The sequence below is a fragment of the Taudactylus pleione genome, unplaced genomic scaffold, assembly GCF_031769625.1.
Source record: "Taudactylus pleione unplaced genomic scaffold, aTauple2 ptg000867l, whole genome shotgun sequence".
Taxonomy (NCBI): domain Eukaryota; kingdom Metazoa; phylum Chordata; class Amphibia; order Anura; family Myobatrachidae; genus Taudactylus; species Taudactylus pleione.
The window spans coordinates 1109936-1134645 of record NW_028285269.1 but is presented as its reverse complement, the minus strand read 5'-3'; the positions used below and the strand labels follow the sequence as shown (position 1 = coordinate 1134645).

Sequence of the window (24710 nt, the reverse complement as noted above, 5' to 3'; positions counted from 1 at the left end):
TATGTCTATATTCTGTGTGTGACTGCGGGTGTATCTGTATGTCTATATTCTGTGTGACTATGGGTGTATCTGTATGTCTATATTCTGTGTGCGGGTGTATCTGTATGTCTATATTCTGTGTGCAGGTGTATCTGTATGTCTATATTCTGTGTACGGGTGTATTTGTATGTCTATATTCTGTGTGCGGGTGTATCTGTATGTCTATATTCTGTGTGCGGGTGTATTTGTATGTCTATATTCTGTGTGCGGGTGTATCTGTATGTCTATATTCTGTGTGCGGGTGTATCTGCATGCCTATATTCTGTGTACTACGGGTGTATCTGCATACCTATATTCTGTGTGTGAGTGCGGGTGTATCTGCATGTCTATATTCTGTGTGTGACTACGGATGTATCTGCATGTCTATATTCTGTGTGTGACTACGGGTGTATCTGCATGTCTATATTCTGTGTGTGGCTATGGGTGTATCTGCATGCCTATATTCTGTGGGTGTGACTACGGGTGTATCTGTATGTCTATATTCTGTGTGTGGGTGTATCTGTATGTCTATATTCTGTGTGTGTGAGTGCAGGTGTATCTGCATGCCTATATTCTGTGTGTGTGACTGCGGGTGTATCTGCTTGTCTATATTCTGTGTGGGAATGCGGGTGTATCTGTATGTCTATATTCTGTGTGTGACTGAGGGTGTATATTAATGTCTATATTCTGTGTGTGAGTGCGGGTGTATATTCATGTCTATATTCTGTGTGTGAGTGCGGGTGTGTATTCATGTCTATATTCTGTGTGTGAGAGCAGGTGTATATTCATATCTATATTCTGTGTGGGAATGCGGGTGTATCTGTATGTCTATATTCTGTGTGTGAGTGCGGTTGTATCTGTATGTCTATATTCTGTGTGTGAGTGCGGGTATATCTGTATGTCTATATTCTGTGTGTGAGTGCTGGTGTATCTGTATGTCTTTATTCTGTGTGTGACTACGGGTGTAACTGCATGTCTATATTCTGTGTGTGAGTGCTGGTGTATCTGTATGTCTATATTCTGTGTGTGTGAGTGCTGGTGTATCTGTATGTCTATATTCTGTGTGGGAATGTGGGTGTATCTGTATGTCTATATTCTGTGTGTGAGTGCAGGTGTATCTGCGTGTCTATATTCTATGTGTGTGAGTGCGGGTATATCTGCATGTCTATATTCTGTGTGTGAGTGCGGGTGTATCTGTATGTCTATATTCTGTGTGTGACTGCGGGTGTATCTGTATGTCTATATTCTGTGTGGGAATGCGGGTGTATCTGTATGTCTATATTCTGTGTGGGAATGCGGGTGTACCTGTATGTCTATATTCTGTGTGTGAGTGCGGGTGTATCTGTATGTCTATATTCTGTGTGTGACTGCGGGTGTATCTGCATGCCTATATTCTGTGTGTGTGTGCGGGTGTATCTGTATGTCTATATTCTGTGTGTGTGTGCGGGTGTATCTGCATGCCTATATTCTGTTTGACTGCGGGTGTATCTGCATGCCTATATTCTGTGTGTGTGACTACGGGTGTATCTGTATGTCTATATTCTGTGTGTGTGTGTGCGGGTGTATCTGCATGCCTGTATTCTGTGTGTGTGACTGCGGGTGTATCTGTATGTCTATATTCTGTGTGTGACTGCGGGTGTATCTGCATGCCTATATTCTGCGTGTGTGAGTGCGGGTGTATCTGCATGCCTATATTCTGTGTGACTGCGGGTGTATCTGCATGCCTATATTCTGTGTGTGTGACTGTGGGTGTATCTGTATGTCTATAATCTGTGTGCGGGTGTATCTGTATATCTATATTCTGTGTGCTGGTGTATCTGTATGTCTATATTCTGTGTGCGGGTGTATCTGTATGTCTATATTCTGTGTGTGACTGCGGGTGTATCTGTATGTCTATATTCTGTGTGACTACGGGTGTATCTGTATGTCTATATTCTGTGTGCAGGTGTATCTGTATGTCTATATTCCGTGTACGGGTGTATTTGTATGTCTATATTCTGTGTGCGGGTGTATCTGTATGTCTATATTCTGTGTGCGGGTGTATCTGCATGCCTATATTCTGTGTGACTACGGGTGTATCTGCATGCCTATATTCTGTGTGTGAGTGCGGGTGTATCTGCATGTCTATATTCTGTGTGTGACTACGGGTGTATCTGCATGCCTATGTTCTGTGTGTGAGTGCGGGTGTATCTGTATGTCTATATTCTGTGTGTGACTACGGGTGTATCTGCATGTCTATATTCTGTGTGTGACTGCGGGTGTATCTGTATGTCTATATTCTGTGTGCGGGTGTATCTGTATGTCAATATTCTGTGTGTGACTGAGGGTGTATCTGTATGTCTATATTCTGTGTGACTATGGGTGTATCTGTATGTCTATATTCTGTGTGCGGGTGTATCTGTATGTCTATATTCTGTGTGCAGGTGTATCTGTATGTCTATATTCTGTGTACGGGTGTATTTGTATGTCTATATTCTGTGTGCGGGTGTATCTGTATGTCTATATTCTGTGTGCGGGTGTATCTGCATGCCTATATTCTGTGTGTGAGTGCGGGTGTATCTGCATGTCTATATTCTGTGTGTGACTACGGATGTATCTGCATGTCTATATTCTGTGTGTGACTACGGGTGTATCTGCATGTCTATATTCTGTGTGTGGCTATGGGTGTATCTGCATGCCTATATTCTGTGTGTGTGACTACGGGTGTATCTGTATGTCTATATTCTGTGTGTGGGTGTATCTGTATGTCTATATTCTGTGTGTGTGAGTGCAGGTGTATCTGCATGCCTATATTCTGTGTGTGTGACTGCGGGTGTATCTGCTTGTCTATATTCTGTGTGGGAATGCGGGTGTATTATGTATGTCTATATTCTGTGTGTGAGTGCGGGTGTATATTCATGTCTATATTCTGTGTGTGAGACCGGGTGTATATTCATATCTATATTCTGTGTGGGAATGCGGGTGTATCTGTATGTCTATATTCTGTGTGTGAGTGCGGGTGTATCTGTATGTCTATATTCTGTGTGTGAGTGCTGGTGTATCTGTATGTCTTTATTCTGTGTGTGACTACGGGTGTAACTGCATGTCTATATTCTGTGTGTGAGTGCTGGTGTATCTGTATGTCTATATTCTGTGTGTGTGAGTGCTGGTGTATCTGTATGTCTATATTCTGTGTGGGAATGTGGGTGTATCTGTATGTCTATATTCTGTGTGTGAGTGCAGGTGTATCTGCGTGTCTATATTCTATGTGTGTGAGTGCGGGTATATCTGTATGTCTATATTCTGTGTGTGACTGCGGGTGTTTCTGTATGTATATATTCTGTGTGTGAGTGCGGGTGTATCTGCATGTCTATATTCTGTGTGTGAGTGCGGGTGTATCTGTATGTCTATATTCTGTGTGTGACTGCGGGTGTATCTGCATGTCTACATTCTGTGTGTGAGTGCTGCTATATCTGTATGTCTATATTCTATGTGTTAGTACTGGTGTATCTGTATGTCTATATTCTGTGTGTGAGTGCTGGTGTATCTGTATGTCTATATTCTGTGTGGGACTGCGGGTGTATCTGTATGTCTATATTCTATGTGTGAGAGCGGGTGTATCTGTATGTTTATATTCTGTCTGTGAGTGCGGGTGTTTCTGCGTGTCTATATTCTGTGTGTGAGTGCGGGTATATCTGTATGTCTATATTCTGTGTGTGACTGCGGGTGTATCTGTATGTATATATTCTGTGTGTGAGTGCGGGTGTATCTGCATGTCTATATTCTGTGTGTGAGTGCGGGTGTATCTGTATGTCTATATTCTGTGTGTGACTGCGGGTGTATCTGTATGTCTATATTCTGTGTGGGAATGCGGGTGTATCTGTATGTCTATATTCAGTGTGGGAATGCGGGTGTACCTGTATGTCTATATTCTGTGTGTGAGTGCGGGTGTATCTGTATGTCTATATTCTGTGTGTGACTGCGGGTGTATCTGCATGCCTATATTCTGTGTGTGTGTGCGGGTGTATCTGTATGTCTATATTCTGTGTGTGTGTGCGGGTGTATCTGCATGCCTATATTCTGTTTGACTGCGGGTGTATCTGCATGCCTATATTCTGTGTGTGTGACTACGGGTGTATCTGTATGTCTATACAGACTACTGTGTGTGTGACTACGGGTGTATCTGTATTCTGTGTGTGTGTGTGCGGGTGTATCTGCATGCCTGTATTCTGTGTGTGTGACTGCGGGTGTATCTGTATGTCTATATTCTGTTTGTGACTGCGGGTGTATCTGTATGTCTATATTCTGCGTGTGTGAGTGCGGGTGTATCTGCATGCCTGTATTCTGTGTGTGTGACTGCGGGTGTATCTGTATGTCTATATTCTGTGTGTGACTGCGGGTGTATCTGCATGCCTATATTCTGCGTGTGTGAGTGCGGGTGTATCTGCATGCCTATATTCTGTGTGACTGCGGGTGTATCTGCATGCCTATATTCTGTGTGTGTGACTACGGGTGTATCTGTATGTCTATATTCTGTGTGTGTGTGTGTGAGTGTATCTGCATGCCTGTATTCTGTGTGTGTGACTGCGGGTGTATCTGTATATCTATATTCTGTGTGTGACTGCGGGTGTATCTGTATGTCTATATTCTGTGTGTGTGAGTGCGGGTGTATCTGTATGTCTATATTCTGTGTGTGAGTGCGGGTGTATCTGCATGTCTATATTCTGTGTGTGTGAGTGCGGGTGTATCTGCATGCCTATATTCTGTGTGTGTGAGTGCGGGTGTATCTGTATGTCTATATTCTGGGTGTTACTGCTGGTGTCTCTGCATGCCTATATTCTGTGTGTGTGAGTGCGGGTGTATCTGTATGTCTATATTCTGTGTGTTACTGCTGGTGTATCTGTATGTCTATATATTCTGTGTGTGTGAGTGCGGGTGTATCTGTATGTCTATATTCTGTGTGTTACTGCTGGTGTCTCTGCATGTCTATATATTCTGTGTGTGTGAGTGCGGGTGTATCTGCATGCCTATATTCTGTGTGTGAGTGCGGGTGTATCTGCATGTCTACTGTAAGCAGGAGAGGGCCCAGATAAGGCAGATCACTCTGTGTATAAGGGCAGGAAGGACATGTACTGTAAGCCGGGGAGGGCCCAGATAAGGCAGCTCACTCTGTGTATAAGGGCAGGAAGGACATATACTGTAAGCAGGAGAGGGCCCAGATAAGGAGCTCACTCTGTGTATAAGGGCAGGAAGGACATTTACTGTAAGCAGGAGAGGACCCAGATAAGGCAGCTCACTCTGTGTATAAGGGCAGGAAGGACATATACTGTAAGCCGGGGAGGGCCGAGATAAGGCAGATCACTCTGTGTATAAGGGCAGGAAGGACATATACTGTAAGCAGGAGAGGGCCCAGATAAGGCAGATCACTCTGTGTATAAGGGCAGGAAGGACATGTACTGTAAGCAGGAGAGGGCCCAGATAAGGCAGCTCACTCTGTGTATAAGGGCAGGAAGGACATATACTGTAAGCAGGAGAGGGCCCAGATAAGGCAGATCACTCTGTGTATAAGGGCAGGAAGGACATATACTGTAAGCCGGGGAGGGCCCAGATAAGGCAGATCACTCTGTGTATAAAGGCAGGAAGGACATGTACTGTAAGCAGGAGAGGGCCCAGATAAGGCAGATCACTCTGTGTATAAGGGCAGGAAGGACATATACTGTAAGCAGGAGAGGGCACAGATGAGGCAGCTCACTCTGTGTATGAGGGCAGGAAGGACATATACTGTAAGCAGGAAAGGGCACAGATAAGGTAGATCACTCTGTGTATAAGGGCAGGAAGGACATGTACAGTAAGCAGGAGAGGGCCCAGATAAGGAGCTCACTCTGTGTATAAGGGCAGGAAGGACTTATACTGTAAGCAGGAGAGGGCCCAGATAAGGCAGATCACTCTGTGTGTAAGGGCAGGAAGGACATATACTGTAAGCAGGAGAGGGCCCAGATAAGGCAGATCACTCTGTGTATAAGGGCAGGAAGGACATGTACTGTAAGCAGGAGAGGGCCCAGATAAGTCAGCTCACTCTGTGTATAAGGGCAGGAAGAACATGTACTGTAAGCAGGAGAGGGCCCAGATAAGGCAGCTCACTCTGTGTATAAGGGTAGGAAGGACATATACTGTAAGCCGGAGAGGGCCCAGGTAAGGAGCTTACTCTGTGTATAAGGGCAGGAAGGACATATACTTTAAGCCGGAGAGGGCCCAGATGAGGCAGCTCACTCTGTGTATAAGGGCAGGAAGGACATATACTGTAAGCAGGAGAGGGCCCAGATAAGGCAGCTCACTCTGTGTATAAGGGCAGGAAGGACATATACTGTAAGCCGGGGAGGGCCCAGATAAGGCAGATCACTCTGTGTATAAGGGCGGGAAGGACATATACTGTAAGCAGGAGAGGGCCCAGATAAGGAGCTCACTCTGTGTATAAGGGCAGGAAGGACATATACTGTAAGCAGGAGAGGGCCCAGATAAGGAGCTCACTCTATGTATAAGGGCAGGAAGGACATATACTGTAAGCAGGAGAGGGCCCAGATAAGGCAGATCACTCTGTGTATAAGGGCAGGAAGGACATATACTGTAAGCAGGAGAGGGCCCAGATAAGGAGCTCACTCTGTGTATAAGGGCAGGAAGGACATATACTGTAAGCAGGAGAGGGCCCAGATAAGGCAGATCACTCTGTGTATAAGGGCAGGAAGGACATGTACTGTAAGCAGGAGAGGGCCCAGATAAGGAGCTCACTCTGTGTATAAGGGCAGGAAGGACATATACTGTAAGCCGGGGAGGGCCCAGATAAGGCAGATCACTCTGTGTATAAGGGCAGGAAGGACATATACTGTAAGCCGGGGAGGGCCCAGATAAGGCAGATCACTCTGTGTATAAGGGCAGGAAGGACATATACTGTAAGCCGGGGAGGGCCCAGATAAGGCAGATCACTCTGTGTATAAGGGCAGGAAGGACATATACTGTAAGCCGGGGAGGGCCCAGATGAGGCAGATCACTCTGTGTATAAGGGCAGGAAGGACATGTACTGTAAGCCGGGGAGGGCCCAGATGAGGCAGATCACTCTGTGTATAAGGGCAGGAAGGACATATACTGTAAGCCGGGGAGGGCCCAGATGAGGCAGATCACTCTGTGTATAAGGGCAGGAAGGACATATACTGTAAGCCGGGGAGGGTCCTGATAAGGCAGATCACTCTGTGTATAAGGGCAGGAAGGACATATACTGTAAGCTGGAGAGGGCCCAGATAAGGCAGCTCACTCTGTGTATAAGGGCAGGAAGGACATGTACTGTAAGCAGGAGAGGGCCCAGATAAGGCAGCTCACTCTGTGTATAAGGGTAGGAAGGACATATACTGTAAGCCGGAGAGGGCCCAGATAAGGAGCTCACTCTGTGTATAAGGGCAGGAAGGACATATACTGTAAGCCGGAGAGGGCCCAGATGAGGCAGCTCACTCTGTGTATAAGGGCAGGAAGGACATATACTGTAAGCAGGAGAGGGCCCAGATAAGGAGCTCACTCTGTGTATAAGGGCAGGAAGGACATATACTGTAAGCAGGAGAGGACCCAGATAAGGCAGCTCACTCTGTGTATAAGGGCAGGAAGGACATATACTGTAAGCCGGGGAGGGCCCAGATAAGGCAGATCACTCTGTGTATAAGGGCAGGAAGGACATATACTGTAAGCAGGAGAGGGCCCAGATAAGGAGCTCACTCTGTGTATAAGGGCAGGAAGGACATGTACTGTAAGCAGGAGAGGGCCCAGATAAGGAGCTCACTCTGTGTATAAGGGCAGGAAGGACATATACTGTAAGCAGGAGAGGGCCCAGATAAGGAGCTCACTCTGTGTATAAGGGCAGGAAGGACATATACTGTAAGCAGGAGAGGGCCCAGATAAGGAGCTCACTCTATGTATAAGGGCAGGAAGGACATATACTGTAAGCAGGAGAGGGCCCAGATAAGGCAGATCACTCTGTGTATAAGGGCAGGAAGGACATATACTGTAAGCAGGAGAGGGCCCAGATAAGGAGCTCACTCTGTGTATAAGGGCAGGAAGGACATATACTGTAAGCAGTAGAGGGCCCAGATAAGGCAGATCACTCTGTGTATAAGGGCAGGAAGGACATGTACTGTAAGCAGGAGAGGGCCCAGATAAGGAGCTCACTCTGTGTATAAGGGCAGGAAGGACATATACTGTAAGCAGGAGAGGGCCCAGATAAGGCAGATCACTCTGTGTATAAGGGCAGGAAGGACATGTACTGTAAGCAGGAGAGGGCCCAGATAAGGAGCTCACTCTGTGTATAAGGGCAGGAAGGACATATACTGTAAGCCGGGGAGGGCCCAGATAAGGCAGATCACTCTGTGTATAAGGGCAGGAGGACATATACTGTAAGCCGGGGAGGGCCCAGATAAGGCAGATCACTCTGTGCATAAGGGCAGGAAGGATATATACTGTAAGCCGGGGAGGGCCCAGATAAGGCAGATCACTCTGTGTATAAGGGCAGGAAGGACATATACTGTAAGCCGGGGAGGGCCCAGATGAGGCAGATCACTCTGTGTATAAGGGCAGGAAGGACATGTACTGTAAGCCGGGGAGGGCCCAGATGAGGCAGATCACTCTGTGTATAAGGGCAGGAAGGACATATACTGTAAGCCGGGGAGGGCCCAGATAAGGCAGATCACTCTGTGTATAAGGGCAGGAAGGACATATACTGTAAGCCGGGGAGGGCCCAGATAAGGCAGATCACTCTGTGTATAAGGGCAGGAAGGACATATACTGTAAGCTGGAGAGGGCCCAGATAAGGCAGCTCACTCTGTGTATAAGGGCAGGAAGGACATGTACTGTAAGCAGGAGAGGGCCCAGATAAGGAGCTCACTCTGTGTATAAGGGCAGGAAGGACATGTACTGTAAGCAGGAGAGGGCCCAGATAAGGAGCTCACTCTGTGTATAAGGGCAGGAAGGACATATACTGTAAGCAGGAGAGGACCCAGATAAGGCAGCTCACTCTGTGTATAAGGGCAGGAAGGACATATACTGTAAGCCGGGGAGGGCCCAGATAAGGCAGATCACTCTGTGTATAAGGGCAGGAAGGACATGTACTGTAAGCAGGAGAGGGCCCAGATAAGGAGCTCACTCTGTGTATAAGGGCAGGAAGGACATATACTGTAAGCAGGAGAGGGCCCAGATAAGGAGCTCACTCTGTGTATAAGGGCAGGAAGGACATATACTGTAAGCAGGAGAGGGCCCAGATAAGGAGCTCACTCTGTGTATAAGGGCAGGAAGGACATATACTGTAAGCAGGAGAGGGCCCAGATAAGGAAATGTATAAGGGCAGGAAGGACATATACTGTAAGCAGGAGAGGGCCCAGATAAGGCAGATCACTCTGTGTATAAGGGCAGGAAGGACATGTACTGTAAGCAGGAGAGGGCCCAGATAAGGAGCTCACTCTGTGTATAAGGGCAGGAAGGACATGTACTGTAAGCAGGAGAGGGCCCAGATAAGGAGCTCACTCTGTGTATAAGGGCAGGAAGGACATATACTGTAAGCAGGAGAGGACCCAGATAAGGCAGCTCACTCTGTGTATAAGGGCAGGAAGGACATATACTGTAAGCCGGGGAGGGCCCAGATAAGGAGCTCACTCTGTGTATAAGGGCAGGAAGGACATATACTGTAAGCAGGAGAGGGCCCAGATAAGGCAGATCACTCTGTGTATAAGGGCAGGAAGGACATATACTGTAAGCCGGGGAGGGCCCAGATAAGGCAGATCACTCTGTGTATAAGGGCAGGAAGGATATATACTGTAAGCCGGGGAGGGCCCAGATAAGGCAGATCACTCTGTGTATAAGGGCAGGAAGGACATATACTGTAAGCCGGGGAGGGCCCAGATAAGGCAGATCACTCTGTGTATAAGGGCAGGAAGGACATATACTGTAAGCCGGGGAGGGCCCAGATGAGGCAGATCACTCTGTGTATAAGGGCAGGAAGGACATGTACTGTAAGCCGGGGAGGGCCCAGATGAGGCAGATCACTCTGTGTATAAGGGCAGGAAGGACATATACTGTAAGCCGGGGAGGGCCCAGATAAGGCAGATCACTCTGTGTATAAGGGCAGGAAGGACATATACTGTAAGCCGGGGAGGGCCCAGATAAGGCAGCTCACTCTATGTATAAGGGCAGGAAGGACATGTACTGTAAGCAGGAGAGGGCCCAGATAAGGCAGATCACTCTGTGTATAAGGGCAGGAAGGACATATACTGTAAGCAGGAGAGGGCCCAGATAAGGCAGCTCACTCTGTGTATAAGGGCAGGAAGGACATGTACTGTAAGCAGGAGAGGGCCCAGATAAGGAGCTCACTCTTTGTGCGAGGGAAACATGACCCCTTATAATGCAGATGGGGTGTGTGTGAATCACGTACTGTGCTGGGGATGGAACTGTGGATTGGACTTTAATATGACCTTATATAAATGGGTCTGAACATGTGTTACTGTGTGTAATATGTAGAAACTGTATATACAAGTGTTTATGCCCATCAGTGTGTAATATCTCCACAGCCTGGTACCTGTGTATGCCTGCTGATATCCCCACAGCCCCCCTCTCTCTGGGCTGAAAACAGGAAGCTTTAGTCAGCTGGATGGCATGTGATATCACAAATGACTATGAGGGGGTAACAGGGACTCCTTCTATAGCCCCAGGGGAGCCAGCCCTCTTATCAAAATGATTTAGTTTCCTTTGTATCAAAGTGGCCATTGCGAGACTGTCCGGCACCGATATACACAGGGGGGGGAGCAGGGAATGATGTGATCACTAACTGCTCAGTACCCAGCCCCTGCATTAAACCCAACCAATACTAGGGATCAGGAGTGGCACCTACCCGTGGGAACATCAGAGGTTTCATAATGGCAGGTGCAGGGGGTTTAGTGAGTTCTGATCTGATACCTGAAGGGGGAGGAGTCCTAGCCTAAGTGGCAGGACCCAGACTGGGCAGGAGTCGGGAGACTCTGCCCAAGCGTACGCTCCCACCAGAGCAGTCCCGTGGTGTGGGACTGGTGTGCCAGCTGGAGCTGGGTGACTGGCCTGCACGCCCTGCTCTTGGTGAGCAGACGACGATCAGGCCAAGTGGCCGGGAACCGCAAGTCAGGGACGGAGAAGTAATTTCCCGGAGAAGCGTGGAGCCACACAGCAGCCGCGCACATGTGTGGTGTCCTCAGCCCAGGCGGGTAAGCCGGATGGGGTAACTGTCCACCTTTCTAACACTAACAGGGCCTCTGTTATAGGGACGTGTGTCTGGGTTCCCCAAAGTTTAGCTAATACCACTGGCATTTCTGTATATATTGTATAATAGTGTGTAGTTGCTGATGTTACAGTACATGTAGAAGTAGTGATATGTAAAATAAAGGTATCGTTATACCTTTGCTATTGTGCCGTTTCCTGTGCGATCTAAAAGGACTCATAAAGGGCCCGGGGTACTGTGCAAGAGAGAACTTTCTGCCTCTCTCAAGGCGGTATATGGCGAAAGGGTGAAAATAACGCACACAAACCCGGGATCCTCACATTTGGTGTCAAGCGGTGGGATCGCACAGCCCGAAGGCGGGAGAGCTAGGGGTTCATATTGTGGTACGACGAGGCTCTGAATACACAATAGCCAGTAACTGGCCAGTATTAGCTCACTGTGGAGGGAACCAGAAACCATAATTCCTAGCAGAGGGTGCCCAGAGGTAGTGATAGTGGAACATGTGTGAGGACACGTGAGGACAGCGGGAGCAAAGTTCCGTTTGTCGGCTTGTCCAGTGGGGACATACCCTGCAAGCGAGGGAACAGAGGAGTGTGCCGTGTCCCAGAAACAGAAGATGGAGTGAGGGGGTCCTGTAAGTGATGCAGACCAAAGCCCTACCACCATGTGAGTGCCGGCTTGTCTGGAGGGGACATACCCAGCAAGCCAGGGAACAGAGGAGTATGCCGTGTCCCAAAAATGGAGGATGCAGTGAGGGGGGGGTCCAGCAAAGTGATGCAGACCGGAACCCTACTGTCACATCGAGTTTGGAAAAATGGGCCCAAGTAGGGGAAAGAAGTGTGCAAAGAGAGGCCGGAAGTGCCTCAAGCCTCCTCAGTAAAGGTTGTGGATGAGGAATCCTTGTGGTGTCAGCTGGCTGAAGAATGGGACCTGAGAAGTCCATCCACAAAAATGCAGCCCATTCGGGAGTATTGGGATGAAGTGTGTCAGTGGACTCGCTTGTGGACAGGAGCCACTACAGAGGAGAAAATGGAGAACCTGATAGATGAGGTCATGCAGTGTAAAAGTGATGCTGCAGAAGAAAATCAGCTGGATACGTTGGAGTGGAAACAGTTCATGACAGAAGTAAGTAGCTCCACGTGCCAGATATGGCAGAGAAGCCAGGCCACTGAGGCCCGAGCACTGGCTAGAATGGTTCCTGGGAAGGAACTAGTGAACAGAACCCAGAGGGAAGAAGAGATGATGGTGCCACCTAGGTGGATGACCGAGGGGTCCACTGCAGGGTTGCAAGGTGGTGAGATGGAAGAAATGCTGGTGGCTGAATCCAGCAATCCATTAGCAAAAATGAGTCTGGAGGACCTATTTGCAGAATAGCAGCTCCGTAGCCATATCCCCACCCAAGGCTGCACAAACTGCACTCTTATCAGACGAGTGCATGATCAACAGGACAACCCAATCAATGCCTTCAGTGTGTATAGGAAATGGGTCCTTAGTCCAGGAGAGCTGAACAGAGGCCCTGATTCAGAGCCGCTCACAAAAAGCGAGCGCTCGCTCTGAATCAGGGCGGGCGCTTGTTTTTTAAGTTGCGGACTCCTGGCCGCTCGCATAGCTGTGGGTGACCACAGCTTATGCGAGCGGCCAGGTGATGGTCTCGACCGGTGGGGCTTGCACCGAGACCCTTATGGTAGGGTCTCATTCCCGCAAGCCCCAGTGAGCTTTCAGCTCTATTAGAGCCGGAAGCTAACCCACTGACATCACTCGTGATGTCAGTGGGGCCGCCCCCAAATGGCAGGCATTCCTTTGGGAACGCCTCTGTTTGGCCAGCCACCCCCCCTGCCCGCCTCCAAAACGGGGCAAGCTGTCAAACAAAATTGACAGCTGCCCCGCTTTGGTGCGAGACCCGTAGTGATGGAGCACCTGTCGCTAGCCGGGTCTCGCGCATGTCAAAGCCGGCTCCAGCGTGCGCAGTGGCCAAACATTGACTCACTCGTGAGCGCATAGCACTTGCGAGCGGGTCTGAATCAGGCCCAGTGTCCCGGAGCAGCTGCAATGTCTCCTACAATGTTTTGAGGATGCTGAGGATGAAGCAGTAGCACAGGGACAGCTGAATTCCCGGAGGTTGCTGGACCAGCATCGTAGAGGCGGAAATGTGTCACCTGCAGCAGTTTATGTCCACTGAAAAGTTGCAGAACCAGTCACCCCACTAACCTCAGAAGAATTATCAGAACTGTTCCCATTTACTGAGTTGAAAGATGGCGAGTTTGCTGCAGAGTGTCAGTACAACATGGTCCCAGGGCTCTGTGACTCACAAAGACCCCTGACCTCAGAGACTGTAATTCTGGCAGAGCAGAACGTGGAAGAGGATGTGTATTCCCATTATGCAGTGGGGAATCCTAATGCAGTGGTCCTGTGCAGTTCTGATGGGCAAATGCAGCTGGAGCATGGAGCAGAGCCAGAGATGGGGGTAAGTGCTGTATCAGAAAATACCCCCATAGCCGACCATAGCCCAGAAACTGACTATTATTGCTGAAGTTCCAATGCATGAGGCAGAGGAGAAGGAAGCACAATATGGTCCTTCTCCCCTCAACTCAACTTATACCCTGTTTTAAGTCACCTACAGGAAAATGAAATTATAGAAGATGATGAACCCACTATAATTTCACCCCTTGCCCAAGATGTTAATCTGTTAGATATTCCAGAGAGACAAGGAAAGGCAGCGATCCAACCAGCAGCTGAAATTGGTGAGACAAGTGCAGAGCATAGTAGGAGAGGGAACACCCCTAGTACAGAAACAGTAAGTCCGGTAATTGATGCTGAAGATGATGATGAGGTAGGTGTACATCCTGTCCATACTATAGCAGTTCCCAATGGGAAACCGGAGAAAGATGGTATAGTTCCCATCAGGAATGTAGCAATGCATTGTCCATGGACGAGAGCAGAATTACATTCTATTATGTCAGACTTCCCAGACCCTAGGGAAGAGTTAGCCAAATGCCAGAAATGTATTAAAGATTTGGGTAATGCTCACGAACCAACTAATAAGGATTGGCGAGTGGTGTGAAGGGCTTGTCTTCCTTCTAATACTGATGTGCAAAAGTTCATTACGGATTGTGTGTTGGAGGAGGATGAATCCTTAACTGCTTAGGATAATCAGGTAAATATAAAACGTATAATCACACAATTGGCTATATACTTTCCAGTAGTAGTGAACTGAAGCAAAATTTTCACTATTAAACAAAAAGATAGTGAGTCTGCAGCAGATTATTTTGCCCAAGCGCTGCTAACAATAACACAGTACACTGGGATAGCAGAGATAAAGGATGATTTACACCACAGGGAAGTAGCTGTAATGGTGCTAATGGATGGTCTCAAAGACAATCTAAAAACCAGAGTGCAAACTTCTCTACCTAACTGGAGAGGGATTACTGTAGACGCACTTAGAGAGTCAGCTATAGAACGTGACAATAACATTTGCAGGAAGAAGGAGGCCCAGAATGAGAAGTTAATGGCAGCGTGTATTCCAGCTCTAGAGGGATTATATACACAGTCACAGTCTTACAACACATACCAACAACCGAATTATACAGTAAGGTGTTTTGTTTTTTTTCAAATTCTTTTTAATTAATCAGAGACATATAGACAAATGATTCAAGTCAACATTAAGTCGGAAAGAAGACAAATTTGTGGATATAGATTGACAGACATTTTCAATTTGATGCAATCAAAATATCAGAACATATACGATACAATACATAGATAACAGTATATTGAAAATAAAATTACTTTTAAATACTGTAAATAATATAAGTGAAGGTGCATCGTGTGGGATATCACTATGGAACCATTGGAGGATCACTGTCAAGCAGACGTAAGAGGTACCACAAAGAAGAAGAAGAAAAACATTTAATGAGAAGTTGTTGAGTGATTACCGGGAGTGTAGAGATATAGCTCTCCCATATTTAATAAAAAATTTCCACCCTAGACTCTTTGTCCAAAGAAGCCTCCACCCAATCCATTTGAAATAAATAATATAACTTCTCTTTAAATAGTGAAAAGGGGGGTGTACCTGGCTGATTCCACACCTGTAAAATGGTTTTCTAAGCTGCCGCGCTAACCGCCAACAGTAGTCTGCGACAACCTTTTGTTATGTGTTGATCTTGGGGAAAAATACCCAATACTGCCCATAAGGGGTCAAATGGCACAAAGTGAACTAAATTATCCATAGTATATTTGCGAACTCTCAGCCAAAATATTCTAATCAAAAAGCAAGACCACAGACAATGAAAAATATCCGCATTGTCCTCGCCACAACGTCGACATGCATGTGAAGTCGAGGATCCCATCAGGAAGCTGCGATGTGGGCTAATATACGTTCTGTGGTAGACATTTCAAAATAATTCTTGCTAAGAGCTAGCAGAGATAATTCGACAAGAGTCATATACATTTTTAAGTAAAATATCAGGTGTGAGTTGGGGGAATTGGCGCAACCATAAGGGCAAACCAGTTTGAAGAGTGTTGTAATCTAAGCTCTCTCTCAAAAATAAGTAATGGTGGGATATCGCTTTACATGAAGGTGGAGGGACTGACAGTAGGGCATCCAAATTATTGACCCAATCTTTTTCTGAAAAGTATTTAATGACTTGCTTTATATAATGTTGTGTTTGGTAGTAAGCAAAGGGAAAACAAGATAAAAACTCAAATTTCTCTACCGCCCTATGGAACGTGAGAGGACCTCTAAGATCGGAATCCACCAGACAGCGCACAGACCCAATACCCCGGGCAGCCCACATTGAAAAGGGAAATGTAGCACTTCCATGCTGAAAATCTTGGTTTCGATGTAGGGAGACAAACAGAGTTTTATGGGAATTTAATCCCTGCTTATGCCTTAGTATATGCCATATCCTGCGTGTGGTCCATAAGAGAGGGTTAGATTTTTGATCTAAGGTAACCTCACAGTCATGAAGATGTAAAAATGAGATTAGATTATAATCTGTTAAGAAATTATCTTCCAGAGTTAAATCAGTGTATATTGATGTGCCATTCAACCAATCTCGTAAATGGCGCAATAAAGCAGAATGGTTGTAATGAACAATGTTTGGGAAATTAATTCCCCCGTTAGATTTACATTGTTGGAGCCGAATCAGACCAATTCTACTTCACTTATTATTCCAGATAAACTTAACAAATGATGTGTTAAGCTTTTTAACGTCCTCTTGAGACAGCAGTAGCGGTAATGATTGAAACAAGTATAACAAACGAGGAATCGCTACCATTTTAAGCAAGCTAGCCCGTCCCAGGTAAGAGAGCCGAAGATGCCCCCAACCATTTAGAACCCCAAGCAGAGTTTTAATAGCCCTTGATATATTAGTATAATATAGGGATGAGGGATTTTTAGTTATTTGAACTCCCAGGTATGTAAAACAACCCCTCGCCCAGGTAAAAGGTACAGTAGCATGCCACCATGGGCGAATGAACCCCGGCCGTAGATATAAAGCTATAGATTTTTCCAAGTTTACCCAAAGTCCAGAAATATCCCCGAATTCTCTAAGTAAAGATAATAGATAAGTTATAGAATTTTTGGGTTGAGACAGATATAGGAGCACATCGTCTGCAAACGCTGTCACCTTAAGTTCATTAGTACCTATCCTAATACCCTTAATAGAAGAATCCTGCTGAATAAGACGAAGTAGGGGGTCTTATGATAAATTAAAAAGAAGAGGGGACATTGGACACCCCTGTCTAGTGCCTCTATGTAATCTCATCACACCTCCCAGTAAGCCATTAATTAAAAAATTGGTCTGTGGGGAGTTATAGAAGTAATGTATTAAATTAATAAAATCCTTTCCAAAGGCTCTACGTGACAAAATTGCGAATAAATGGGGCCAAAGAACGGTGTCAAAGGCCTTGTGTGTGTCAAGACTTAGCAATAAATTGGAGGAATATATATCTTGAGAAAAAATAACGGTAGCCGCTATTGCTGACCGAATGCCCTTGACTGAGTGTCTACCTTGTACAAATCCAAGTTGGTGCGACGTCAATAAATTAGGGAGAATAGATTGTAATCTATTAGCCATAATCTTTGCCAGAATTTTGAAATCAACATTGAGCAGGGATATGGGTCGATAGGAGGCCACCAACTGGGGGTCTTTATTGGGTTTGGGCAAAAAAATAGTATGGGAGGAGTTAAATGATGGGTATGGAGGGGATTGTCTATGTATTAAACAATATAAATCCAACAAAATGGGGGACACTTCCTGGCGCAGCATCTTATAGTACTCACCACTAAAACCATCAGGACCTGGAGCTTTATGAGAGCCCAGACCTGAAATAGTTTCCAAAAGTTCCTCCATCGATATATCCTCCTCCAAACAATCCACCTGATCCTGGGACAACTTAGGAAGACAAGCACTATTTAGTAAACTATCTTGCCTAGCAATATCTACACTTTCAGAACTATATAGTTGTTCATAATAAGAGTAAAGATGTGAGGTAATGGCTGTGAGACGAGTAAAGTAGAATCCTGTTGATTGATCTCTAAGAGAATGAATAAAAGTTTTTCTTTGTTTAGGCCTGGCCATATTTGCGAGTAATTTACCCGGCTTGTTTCCCCACCTAAAATATTTATTTTTAACAAAGTCTAACTTAGACTTGGATTGGGACAAAATATAAGACTCTAAGAGATGGCGGGCTTGTTTATATGATGAGAACGTTTCATCACTAGGCCCATCCAGATACGCCTGAAAAGCCGAGGCCATAGTTCTCTGCAAAGAAGCATAGCGAGCTCTTTCTTCTCGTCGTTTTTTAGCAAGGTAGCTGATAATATGGCCCCGCATCACTACTTTGGACGCCTCCCAAAACAGAATTGGGGTATCACAGTGACCAATATTGTCATCTAAAATAGTCGTTCCACTTACAGGTGAGGTAGTTTCTAAAGTCTTCTGAGTTTGATAGATAGGAAGGGAATTTCCAAAGGCGTGAGGACAACATGGGGGAGGGGTAACATAAAGATATGCTTATGGGGCATGGTCAGAAATTACGATATCTTCTATGGTCGCATTTTGTACATAAGAGAATAAGGATTCTCCTATTAATATACAGTCAATCCATGATAGGGAGCGATGGGCCGCAGAGAGGTGGGTGTAGGAATGGTCAGTGGGATTAAGGATACGCCAAGGATCGACCAAGTCACACGATGACATAAACCTAGTTAAATGTTGCCAGGCAGAGCTTCGCAAAGAGGTAGGGGGCGGAGATTTATCAAGTAGTGGATCAGTCACCGTATTAAAGTCACTCCCCACCACCAGACCTGGGGTGTCTTGCTGAGCTAAAAATTGGGACAGATCTAGCAAAAATTCAGCAGGATTATTGGGAACATAAACATTCAATAAAGTATATTTAACCCCATAGATAAGTATGTCTAAAAGGATAAATCTACCCTCCGGGTCTAAAAATCTGTCTAATATTTGGTATTGTAGTGAATGACTTAATAATATTGCAACTCCCCTAGCTTTGGTGCGAAAGGGGGCAGAAATACATTCCTGGATCCATCCATCTCTTAGAACGGAGTCATCTCCAGCCCTCCAGTGAGTTTCTTGCAAAAATACTATATGTGCCTTATAACGCTTTAAATGTGTGGCAATTCTTTTCCTTTTAAAAGGTGAATTAAGTCCTCCCACGTTCCACGAGACTATATCAAGGCCCGAGCTCTGAGGCAAAGATGACGGGTCCCGCTCCAAAGAACAGGAGGTCATCCTATACCTCGAGAGGGGATATAGCTATCAAAGATTAATACTGTACGGTAAGGCCTCTCCCCGTCCCAGCCTACGAGGAGATTCAGCCATGACATAGAGCCCACACAACGCTTCACCTTCATAACATTAAAATTCCATAGAAAAAAATCGAACAATAATACCATATGTTGAATCCACAAAATATATACTACATAAGCAATAAAATGGACATGTCTCTGAAAAAAGCAATTTTCTATTTTTCCAACCCAAAAAAAAATTGAAGTGTCTCTTTCGAGTATGAAGAAAGAAACGAAAATTAACAATGATACTAACAAGAAAGCATTAAATTTACGAAGTATTGACACACTAGTTAAAACCAGTGCATAGAACATGAAGTGGGAACACTCCAGGTCCCCAACCTCCAGAGATCTAATACAAGTATAGTCACAAATCAATATATGATATCATACTGAGTAATACCAAACCAGATCAAACTTCAGGGCGATGAGCAGATGACCGCAGGGGGGGGTGGGGTAGGATGACGCAAAAAGTGAGCCTTAGCTCTATCTGGATCTGTAAAAAACCTTGTTTGACCATCTATGCCAACTCGAAGTCCTGCCGGGAAAAGAAGAGCGAATCGAAGATTATTCTCCACTAAGTGACGACAAACTGGAGAAAAGGCCTTCCTTTTCTGTGCCACCGAGGCCGAAAACTCTTGGAAGATTAACACACGGTGGTCTTCTATTATTATTTGGGGGGTTTTTCTGGCAGCTGCCAAAAATATTTCTTTAACCCTAAAATCTAAGAACCTGGCTATTACAGGACATGGGCGGTCATTGACTCCATCTCTCTCCGGGCCTAAACGGTGTGCTCTTTCAATTTGAGGTGGGATAGGGTCTGTAGATATGTTTAGAGCACAAAGTAGTTTAGTACTGAGATAATCAATTAAGTGTGGGTTTTTTACTGATTCGGGGATTCCAATAAAATGCACAGTAAGGTGTTTTAATTGTAACAAAGAAGGTCATCTAAGAAGGGATTGCAAAGAGGGAATTCAGGGGCCACATAAGAAGGGAACACCTAGATACATGCAGAGGGGGCACTCACAAAATTCAGGAAAGTTCCAACAGTTACCTGCTCACATAGTGAACCCAAACGCTTTACTGGAGAATGATAGTCAGTGCTAGGGGTCAGGTCATACCTGTAGTCTACAGACAGTCATGTTATCTGAGAGTACTACGGAAGAAACTACAATGACAGTTGATATATCTGGTTTTAAACACACTTTTCTATCAGCAATGGGAGTAATGGGGAGAGTACAAGTTACTATAGGGCCGCTACAAACCAAGCATTCCTGTCTCTTGGCAGCAGCGGCTCCTACTAATCTGCTGGGAAGGGATTTGCTGTGTAAAATGGGATGTATCATATACTGTACCTCTGATGGTATATACCTAGATATACCAGAGAAGGTTGCGTATGAGATACAGGATATCTTGGATACACCACAAAAGGTTAATGTTGCACTCTGCTGTTTTAGAACAAATCCATTCCAGGTAAAAGAAATGTTGTTACAAAAACCAGGTTTCCTCTGGACTAAAGATGGATAAGACACTGGATTGATGGCAAATGCATCTTCTGTAATGGTAAATTTGAAGAGTGGTAGGCAAGCTCCAAAAATCCCTCAGTACCCATTAAAGCCAGAGGTGGAGCTAGGGGTTTATCCCATAATTGAGAGGTTACTTTAATTCGTACAGCTAGTCCAGCCAATAGTCTAATTTTTCCGATGAAGAAGGCTGGGAGGAGGGGCTATAGATTAGTACAGGACCTTAGGGGTGTTAACAAAGCTGTGGAAAGCCAATTTCCCGTAGTGCCCAATCCAGCTGTGATCTTCATGCAGATTCCACCATCTGCAACCCACTTCACTGTTATATTGATCTATGTTCTGCATTCTGCTCTGTCCCTCTTCACCCTGACTGTCAATATCTATTTGCATTCTCCTACAATATACATGGACACGATTTCCCCAGGGTTTCATAGATAACCCCAGTATTTTCTCTCAGGCCTTACATGACTGTGTGCAATCTTTTCAACCAAGCAATGGGTCTGTCTTAATTCAATATGTAGACTATTTGTTGTTGTGCTCTGATTCATTTATGTCATGTTTAAATGATACTAAACTGTTGTTGCTTCATCTCTCACAAACAGGGCACAAGGTTGCAAAGTACAAATTATAGCCATGCCAGACTAAGGTTAAATACTTGGGACACTGTCTAAGTCAGGGGCTAAGACACTTGACGACTGACAGAATACAGGCCATACAGACCGTGACACTGCCGCAAAACCAGCAGCATATCTGTACCTTCTTGGGCATGTGTGGATACAGCAGAACTTGGATCCCAGGTTTTTCTATTTTGGCATTACCATTGCAGGAATTGGTGTCATCCTCAAAACCCGACCGATTCACACACACTGAGGAAACAGAGCAGGCTTTCCTTAACCTTAAAGATAGTCTGACAAGAGCACCTGCCTTGGGGATACCAGATTATGAAAAACCCTTTGAGTTATATTGTACGGAAGCTGATGGCTGCGCAGCAGGTATCCTCACACAAAAACATGGTGATGCCAGCAGACCTGTAGCATACTACAGTGCCCAATTGGACACTGTGGCAAGATCACTCCCAACATGTTTAAGAAGCTTAGCAGCAACTGCTCTTCTGGTAAATAAGAGCGAGGATGTAGTATTAGGGTATGATACAATTGTCTATACACTGCATGCAGTATCTGCTTTGTTATATTCTGCCCAAACTAGACATGTATCTTCAGCTAGGTTCATGAAATGAGAACTAGCTCTAATGGCACCTGTAAATATCACCATTAAACGGTGCAATACGTTAAATAGAGCAACATACTTACCATATGTGCCTTGAGATGCACAAAGGGTGGAGGAAGGTGAGTCTCTGGTTGAAGGTGAGTTTGCAGGTATACTGACACACATGATTGTATGGAATATTTGAATCAGACCTTTACTGCAAGACCAGATATACATGATACACCATTAGAAAATGTAGATTTGACATTTTACACAGATGAGAGTTGTCATAGACAAACTTACACAGGAGAATTATGTACAGGTTATGTTGTGGTAAATGACGAGGATGTTGTAGAAGCTGAACCACTTAGTCCACCTCACTCAGCATAGGTGGCTGAACTGGTGGCATTAAGGAAAGAATGTGAACTGGCAGAAGGTAAATCTGCTAATATCTACACTGACTCTAGGTACGCCTTTGGCGTAGTGCATGATTTTGGGGCTCTTTGGTGCCTGAGAAATTTTATGACAGCAGCAGGTACACCAGTCACACACTCACATCACATAAAAGGTCTTTTGACAGCAATCCAGCTACCAAAGGCAGAAGCGGTCATCAAATGCAAAGCCCACACATGCGAAGAAGACCCGGTGTAAATGGTCAATAACAGAGCAGATGAAGCTGCCAAGTGGGCAGCATGGTTACGCATAAACTTAACAACTGATAAAGTGATGGTCTTCCAGACAATAGACACGCAGAAACTAATTGAGATGCAAAAAAATTTGTCTTCACTATAGGAAAAGGTAGTCTGGAGATCGAAGGGATGTGTTCAGGAGTCCTCTGGACTCTGGAGAGATGGGCTAGGTAGGTCTGCTGCTCCCAAGGCATATTACCCAAGTATGGCTGAGGCAGCGCATGGTCTGACTCACCTGGGAAAAGGAGGTATGTGCAAGTTGGTCAGAGCATAACGGTGTGCACCAGGCTTTTCTTCTCAAGCTGGAAAGAGAGCAATGTCCTGTTTGACTTGCTTTAGGAAAAATGTCAGGAAGACAATCCCTACCAAGCCATCCCATATCCCTCTGGCAGACGGAACTTTTCAGGTAATACAAATTGATTTCATTCAATTACCACCCTGCAGGAATCTCAAGTATGTATTAGTTTGTACTGATGTATTTTCCAACTGGGTTGAGGCATACCCAGCTGCCACTAATACTGCTGTTTTTACTGCTAAAAAGATTGTTCAGGAATTTGTATGCAGATACGTTATCCCTAGAATCATAGAAAGTGATAGGAGTACTCATTTCACTGGTGACATCTTCCAGAACATGTGTAAGCTTATGGGTATCAATAGCAGACTTCACACCCCTTACCAACCGCAAGCCAGCGCCAAGATGGAGAGGGTAAACGGGACTATTAAGAACAAACTGAGTAAGATCATGGCTGAAACTGGATTAGGATGGCCAGAAGCCTTACCACTCGTCCTCCATAGCATTAGAACCACTCCTAGACCCCCTCTTAATCTGTCCCCCTTTGAGATACAGATGTGTCCACATATACCTTTGTGAAAATTGAGCCATGGCCTGCCATTCATGACATCAGATAACCAGCCCTGCCAAGATATACATGTGTAACGAGGCTGAAATATAGTGTAGTACCACTTTTCAGACAGCAGGTGGCATTTTTAGAAAAGTATACTGTACAGTAAGCTGCCTCCCATTGCAGTGACAGACAGGCTTACATACACTATGCAGTGATAGACAGGCTTACAGTACATGCAGTATGCAGTGCCAGACAGGCTTACATACAGTATGCAGTGCCAGACAGGCTTACATACAGTATGCAGTGCCAGACAGGCTTACATACAGTAGGCAGTGACAGACAGGCTTACATACAGTAGGCAGTGACAGACAGGCTTACATACACTATGCAGTGACAGACAGGCTTACATACAGTATGCAGTGACAGACAGGCTTACATACAGTATGCAGCGACAGACAGGCTTACATACAGTATGCAGTGCCAGACAGGCTTACATACAGTAGGCAGTGACAGACAGGCTTACATACACTATGCAGTGACAGACAGGCTTACAGTACATGCAGTATGCAGTGCCAGACAGGCTTACATACAGTATGCAGTGCCAGACAGGCTTACATACAGTAGGCAGTGCCAGACAGGCTTACATACAGTATGCAGCGACAGACAGGCTTACATACACTGTGCAGCGACAGACAGGCTTACATACAGTATGCAGCGACAGACAGGCTTACATACAGTATGCAGCGACAGACAGGCTTACATACACTATGCAGCGACAGACAGGCTTACATACACTATGCAGCGACAGACAGGCTTACATACAGTATGCAGCGACAGACAGGCTTACAAACACTATGCAGCGACAGACAGGCTTACATACAGTAGACAGCGACAGACAGGCTTACATACAGTATGCAGCGACAGACAGGCTTACATACACTGTGCAGTGCCAGACAGGCTTACATACACTGTGCAGTGCCAGACAGGCTTACATACAGTATGCAGTGCCAGACAGGCTTACATACACTATGCAGTGCCAGACAGGCTTACATACAGTATGCAGCGCCAGACAGGCTTACATACAGTATGCAGCGCCAGACAGGCTTACATACAGTATGCAGCGACAGACAGGCTTACATACAGTATGCAGCGCCAGACAGGCTTACATACACTATGCAGCGCCAGACAGGCTTACATACACTATGCAGCGCCAGACAGGCTTACATACAGTATGCAGCGACAGACAGGCTTACATACAGTATGCAGCGCCAGACAGGCTTACATACACTATGCAGCGCCAGACAGGCTTACATACACTATGCAGCGACAGACAGGCTTACATACACTATGCAGCGACAGACAGGCTTA

General features: G+C 45.6%; 1 pseudogene; it reads left to right on the top strand.

Moving 5' to 3' along the window:
• The first annotated feature begins 12100 nt into the window (after positions 1-12100).
• The window catches only part of LOC148474226 (uncharacterized), a 52628-nt pseudogene continuing 40018 nt past the window's right edge, over positions 12101-24710 (top strand).